Source organism: Sprattus sprattus (assembly GCF_963457725.1).
Source record: "Sprattus sprattus genome assembly, chromosome: 5".
In the NCBI taxonomy this organism is placed as follows: domain Eukaryota; kingdom Metazoa; phylum Chordata; class Actinopteri; order Clupeiformes; family Clupeidae; genus Sprattus; species Sprattus sprattus.
Window position 1 is genome coordinate 39,472,897 of NC_137924.1, and position 7,796 is coordinate 39,480,692.

Below are 7,796 nucleotides of genomic sequence, written 5' to 3' on the forward strand. Positions count from 1 at the left end.
TAATGGCAAACAGGCTGAAGCGGGTTTTGCCCAGAGTCATTCAGACCAACCAGGCATATGCTGTCCTGGGTAGAGACATCGCAGACACTGTAAACAGTATTAGAGACAAAATTTGGTTTTTAGATAAGGAGGGTAGGAAGGGATTTTTAATTAATATAGATTTAGAAAAAGCTTTTGATAGGGTAGAACATGATTTTTTATTTGAGGTTTTAAGGAAATATGATTTTGGCGATACATTTGTGCAGTGTCTGAGGGGTCTCTACTCGGATGCAAAGAGTTGTGTCAAATGCAATGGATTTTTGACAGATTTTATTTATTTAACCAGATCCATACGGCAAGGATGTCCACTGTCGGCATTGCTGTACACTCTGGTCGCGGAGCCCCTGGGCCTGGCAATCAATGCTGACAGGGGAATAAAAGGAATTCCGCTAGATGGTTTTAATGATTTTAGCAAAGAAACCAAAATATATCAGTATGCGGATGACACAACTCTGATTTTAAAAGATGAAGCCAGCATCTGGAGAGCAGTTGAAGTCCTGGAGAGGTACTGCAAAGGCTCAGGCGCTAGAATGAATCTGGGTAAAACTGAGTTTTTAAACACAGGAAAAGATAACGCCTTGTCAAGGACGGTACCCTTTAAAGAAGTTAGGGAAAATATCAAAATTTTGGGAGTCAGAGTAGGGATAGATGAAAGACAAAACACAAAGTTAATGTGGGAGGAGACAATTGGGAAAACTAAAAAAAGATTGACTTTTTGGAGGAGGAGGAATTTAACCCTCAAGGGAAAAATTTTGGTCTTAAACTCACTCTTTTTATCAAAAATATGGTACGTCCTTGGATCGGTTAGTTTGCCAATACCTGTCTTAAAAACTTTTAAAGAATTGGTGACTACTTTTATTTGGGAAGGTAAGCCTTCTAAAATAGCCTACGAGACTCTGATCGGGAGGGTGGAGGAGGGAGGTCTGGGATTGCTCGACCCACTCGTAAGACTGAAGGCCCTCAGAATAAAGACAGTGAAACATTTTATGGGGCAAGGTAACAAAGAATGGAAGAGGACTTTTGAATATTTTTTAAACAAAAAGTTTGAAATGGGGTCTTCAGTCTTATGGATGCAGGTTAGGGAGAACATGATGGTCGGAATCCCAGACTTTTACAGGGAGGTTTTAAGGGCTTGGGGGGATTTTAGAGAAGCGATAGATTTTAGACCAGTGGGGAGGGATGAGCTTTTAAACCAACCTCTGTTTTTAAATCCAAATTTGAATAGGGGGGATTTTTATGTAAAAAGGTGGTTTGACGCCGGGTTCCGCACGATCAGAGATCTCTTATACGAGATAAAACCAGGGCTCCTGCCATTGCAGGCCTTTATGGATGAAATTGAAAGGGTGGAAGGGAAAATTAATGAAGACTCTGTAAAAAAGGAACTTGAAAACATTAAACAAACGATACCGGAGGAGTGGTGGGATAAGATGAAAGGAGAAAAAGGTGGAGGGGAGGAAGAAAGAGCAGAAGTAATGATGAAGGATACAGGCATACCGTTTAATGTGTGCTTACTGAAGCAATTTTATAATTTTTTTAGGGACAAAGCTTTTATTAAACCCAGGGCCAATTCCTATTGGAAAAAAAGTTTTATAAATATAAAAGAAGAAGAAGTATGGGGAAATATAAGATCCTCACTAAAATGCCCGCTTTTAGAGAACTTTGATTATCTTTTAGCACACAACTGCATTTACCATGAGATGAGGCTTTTTAAAATGGGTTATGCAACTGATGAGCTATGTAAAGTATGTGAAACAGAGAAAGAGGGACTGAAGCACATGTTTTTTGAATGCAAAGAGTTGGAGTGTTTTACTGTGAAGTTAAAGCATATAGTAACTGGATTTGGGGTGGATAGGCAGTATGTGGAAGAGCATTGGGAGAAGATGTTTTTATTTGGTGTTTTTAAAGACGGAAACAAAAAAAGGAACCAGGCAGTCAATATATTCTTGTCTGTGGCCAGGCATACAGTGTGGGTGAGGAGGGTGGTGGTGAAACAAAGACAACATAAATTGGATGTATGCAAACTATTTGAACAGAAACTCTTAAGAGTGATTGAAACACTGTATGCCTATTTTGCCTTTAATTATGATTTAGAGACGTTTAACAAAAAATTTGTTTTTAGCAACCAATTTGTATTATTAACATGGGAGGGAATTAAATTGAATTTGCCTGATTGTTTTTAAGATCTTCTGCCTGTTTGCTTTATTGTATTTATTGAACTCATCTATGTATTTATTGAATCATTATCAAAGCAATTTGCACATCATTTATATACTTACTGAAGTACTGTTCTATTTCCTGCCTGAAGTCACAATGTTATTTATTATGTATGCGAATTTTGCACATTATTTATTAGCTGTGCAATTCCTTGTGAACCTAAAACCTCTGTGTATGATAAATGTATGGTTGAAAGGAAAATGTGAACAATTGAAAATTGAATGCTGTGATGGAGAAATGGAATTGAAACTATTGATATAGTGTTAAAAACAAACTCAACACATGAAATGAAAATAGAAAATTGAATGAATTTGCTGAATGTTTTGAAATGTAAACTCTGAAATTTTTGATCAATAAAAGATAAAAAAAAAAAAAAAAAAAAAAAAAAAAAGGCGTTGGACTCGAAATCCAATGGGGTTTCCCCGCGCAGGTTCGAACCCTGCTCGCAGCGAATCTCTGACTTGTTAGAGATCTTAATCTTACCCTTGAGACATAAGATGGGAATCTCTATGATATATTACATCCAATGAAACAAGAAACGCTTATTTCATAGCTGTGTAAGTGCGACAACTTTGCTTCACAGGAACCAAGCTGGATGAGTTGGTATTCCTGCTCTGTCATATGTTGAAGTGTAAACTTTGCTGCTCTGTCCATTTTTTTGTCGTAGGTCTAGAAATGCTGTTGGTCAGCTGTGATGGCCGAGAGGTTAAGGCGTTGGACTTGAAATCCAATGGGGTTTCCCCGCGCAGGTTCGATACCTGCTCACAGCGGAGCTTTGGACTGTATACTTTGTTGCAAACACAGCATTCTTGAGATGCATCGCTCGTACGGTTAGAAGGCAAAACACGTGGGACGACAGACAACAAAATGGACTCTTGCGGCCAGCTGGTCCCTTACCTATGTGCAATTCAAGCGGTATAAGTCCTTTGGGTGTCTCTTAGTTGTGCTAGTAGTCCTTCTTTGGCCACATGCTTTAAAGCTTCTGCCCAGATTGGCTCCTTTCACATCATGATCTGTTTGTCCGAGGTGTACTTCACAGCAAGGCAACATTAAGTCTTACTTTTGCTGCTTTGTCAGGCACGCAAGGGCGAGGTTCCCCACTGTATTGGTGGATGTATTTTTTACGACAGATTACACAGATGTCTAAGCTGTGATGGCCGAGAGGTTAAGGCGTTGGACTCGAAATCCAATGGGGTTTCCCCGCGACGACAGACAACAAAATGGACTCTTGCGGCCAGCTGGTCCCTTACCTATGTGCAATTCAAGCGGTATAAGTCCTTTGGGTGTCTCTTAGTTGTGCTAGTAGTCCTTCTTTGGCCACATGCTTTAAAGCTTCTGCCCAGATTGGCTCCTTTCACATCATGATCTGTTTGTCCGAGGTGTACTTCACAGCAAGGCAACATTAAGTCTTACTTTTGCTGCTTTGTCAGGCACGCAAGGGCGAGGTTCCCCACTGTATTGGTGGATGTATTTTTTACGACAGATTACACAGATGTCTAAGCTGTGATGGCCGAGAGGTTAAGGCGTTGGACTCGAAATCCAATGGGGTTTCCCCGCGCAGGTTCGAACCCTGCTCTCAGCGAATCTCTGACTTGTTAGAGATCTTAATCTTACCCTTGAGACATAAGATGGGAATCTCTATGATATATTACATCCAATGAAACAAGAAACGCTTATTTCATAGCTGTGTAAGTGCGACAACTTTGCTTCACAGGAACCAAGCTGGATGAGTTGGTATTCCTGCTCTGTCATATGTTGAAGTGTAAACTTTGCTGCTCTGTCCATTTTTTTGTCGTAGGTCTAGAAATGCTGTCGGTCAGCTGTGATGGCCGAGAGGTTAAGGCGTTGGACTTGAAATCCAATGGGGTTTCCCCGCGCAGGTTCGATACCTGCTCACAGCGGAGCTTTGGACTGTATACTTTGTTGCAAACACAGCATTCTTGAGATGCATCGCTCGTACGGTTAGAAGGCAAAACACGTGGGACGACAGACAACAAAATGGACTCTTGCGGCCAGCTGGTCCCTTACCTATGTGCAATTCAAGCGGTATAAGTCCTTTGGGTGTCTCTTAGTTGTGCTAGTAGTCCTTCTTTGGCCACATGCTTTAAAGCTTCTGCCCAGATTGGCTCCTTTCACATCATGATCTGTTTGTCCGAGGTGTACTTCACAGCAAGGCAACATTAAGTCTTACTTTTGCTGCTTTGTCAGGCATGCAAGGGCGAGGTTCCCCACTGTATTGGTGGATGTATTTTTTACGACAGATTCCACAGATGTTTAAGCTGTGATGGCCGAGAGGTTAAGGCGTCTGACTTCGAGATTGTGAGATTGAGAAGTAACACGTGGAAAGTAGTAGAGGGAGAAAGGCTCCCTCCAGTTCGTTGATTTATTGTTAGTTCGTTTGATTTTTTTTGTCTGAATTTAGTTTGTTTGTTAGTGATTAATTTAGTTTATTTGTTCTGAAAGGGAACCCGGCAGTTTTAAACTGTTAGGGCGAACTTTACAGTTCAATCTTTCGAAATGAACAGACCTCATGGCACCGAACCCGGAAAGGAAAAAGGCTTACGAAATAAGGATTTTCCCCAAAAAACGGACGGCAACAAGTTAAAGATTAAGGACAATGGCAACACGACAAAGAAAAGGAATGTGGGTTTAAACAAAGATGAAACAAAGGCTGATAAAAGGGCTTACGAAAACGGACTGGGTAAAAGGATTACGAGAGCGGTAAATTAATTAAACACGGATGGCATAACGGCATCGATTTTGGATAACGGCAACACGACAACGAGAAGAACAGTGGATATAAACAAAGAGGAAGAAAAAACGAATGTAATGCTTAACGAAAGCGGACTGGATATAACAATGATGAACAAGCCAAAGGATTCAAACATGGTCGCGACAGACGCAACTACAGAGATAGAAAATCAGAGCGACGGTTTCAATGAGAATGAGGATCATGCAGGAAGCAAACAAACTAATGAAGCAATGAATGGCAAAGGAAGGGAGAATCAACAACGAGAGAAGGACCTTGGATCGATGGAAGTACAAGAAAATGAAGCTGGGGACGTGGTGGTAATTGAGGAAGCACCGGGCAATGAGCCAGACCAAAACAACAGGATAGGTAAGGAAAACAGCGAACTTGGTCGGGAAAATAAAGCGTATAAAGAGAGCACAGATAAAGGGCCTGAGGGGAAACAACCGGGACTGTGGCACCGAAAATATGCTAAAGAAATGACACTGGTTTTAGAAACAGAAAACATTGAGGGGCTAAACGCCATGAAACTAATCAAGGAAATTGAGAAGGCTGTCAGGCCGGGGAAACTCTCGGCTTTAAGACCCAGGCCGAATAAACAGTTTGAAGCAACTTTTGAATGTCCTGAAGTCTGTGATTTACTGGAAGATGAAGGTTTGCTTTTCGATGGAATACGGGTGGATGTAAAAAGACTATACAGAAGCGAGGTAATGGTCTCCTTTCTCCACCTGCCCCCTTACACAACGGATGGGGAGGTATTAGACAAATTAAGGAACTGGGGAGTCGAAGCCATCCTCCCCTTAAGAAGACGTTACTACCCGGGCACGTCAGTGGCAGACGGCACTCGTTTTATAAAAGTCCGTTTCCCGAAGGAAGTTCCATCGTTACCTTACAGTGCAAGGTTTGACACACCTGACGGGCCTCAATACTGTAGGGTGATACATGACCGACAGGTTAAGTTATGCAGACTTTGTTTACAGCCAGGGCACGTCATGAGAAGCTGCCCTGAGTTCACCTGCCGGGAATGCCTGCAACAGGGCCATTATGCCCGTGAGTGCGATGCTGCGAAATGCCCCGACTGCCGCCGTGCCTTCATCAAATGCACATGTCTAAGCTCCGAGGAGGAGAGCGACGGAAATAATGACGAGGAAGAGCACGAGAGCGAGGCGGAGGAGGAGGACTGCTCATCAGGGGAACTTTCAATCCCCTGTGCCCAGCCGCAGGGGCACCAGGTTTCTGACAAGGATGTATCGTTGTGCATGGAAGAGAAGTTGGGCACCGTTTTCATGAAAGATATAGGTGCGGCTGGGGACACGGGAGATTCAGAGCTGCTGGAGGAGGAGACCCAGCATAGCGAGATGGAAATAACACAAAAGGAGAAGGAAAAAAGGCAGAGGGAGAGTGAGGAAGAAATGGAAGACCATGAGTTTGACAGACGCACTCTCCTGACTCAACCAAGGAAGGTAAAAACACGGATTATAAACATTAAAGGAGTTTGAGAATAACAGGAAAAAAGGAGGGGTTGGAGGAAAAAAAACGAACTGGCTGAAAAGACAGGCGGGGAGGTGCAGAAATGTTTGGACTCAAAATGAAGGGTTGTAATTTCGGTATTTATTTATTTACTATTGTAATGGTGTGGGATTTGACTTCGATTAATGTAAGAGGAGGGATTAACCCTGTTTAATTACAAAGATTGATAAAAGAAACAGAACGAAATGATGTAAAATTAATACAAGAAAGTAACTGGACAAAAATGGTGGCGGAAGGTTTTAAAAGAAGGTGGGATGGAGAAGTATTTTATAATAACAATGCAAAAAAGGGAAGAGGAGTGGCATTTTTAATGAAGAGAGGTGTGTGTGGAAAGGTAACAGAAATATGTGACCTGGTACGCGAAAAGGGGGACAAGTCGGCCGAGACGATTTCGAGTAAAACACAATTGAAGTTTTTTTTTCTCAAAATTATTGATTTTCGTTTTTTTGCAGAATGTGCAAGTTGAAGTCATGAAGAAGCCACTCCATGTTTCAGATACCAGTATTGGTTACCTTAAAAGTATACATTTTGTCGTTGAAGTGGGTACAGTTTGGTTAAATTCAGCTTCGCTCTCGTGGCGCTTGGGGGGGTGTTACCTAATTTCCATATGAACTGCTGAATCGTGTTTGTTATTTTTTTCGACCAATCAGCTGCACTTACAAGCGATACACATGGCTACGTATACAGCATCATACTCCACTACTCTTATCCAGATGGCAATCTGACTTCTGAATCTGAAGATGAGTGCACAGATGATGAACGCGATTTCATCAAACTGGAGAACATTCCTAGTCTACAGCTGACCTTAGCCGAGGAGGAAGAAGCTTTCGGCCTTGCAGCAGAGGAGCTGGAGCGTGACATATAAGACGCTATCTCTACGGTAACTTTAACTGCAAATGCAACGCAAGAAGAAAGGAGAACTCTCTCCTCGGGAGACATTGGTGTAGCAACAAACTTTCTCCAGAGCTTATGTACAACATACGGAGTGATTCTCTAGCAGCCGAGAGAGAGTGGCAGGACATGCGAAACATTGGACATCTTGAGGCAAACAGACGTTCAGTAGTTACTTCGGAGATGACTGCATCCACCAAAAAAGCCAGCAGCAGACGTAAAGGAAAGGGAATTAACCCCGAAGTTAAAAACAGCATTTTACTCCCCTGCAATTTCTACGTTCAGAGACAGACAGCAGGAAAGGTTAACAAACGGAATGAAATAGCTACACATTACACACGCTATGCTTTAATAAAACTCACATTTTATGAGA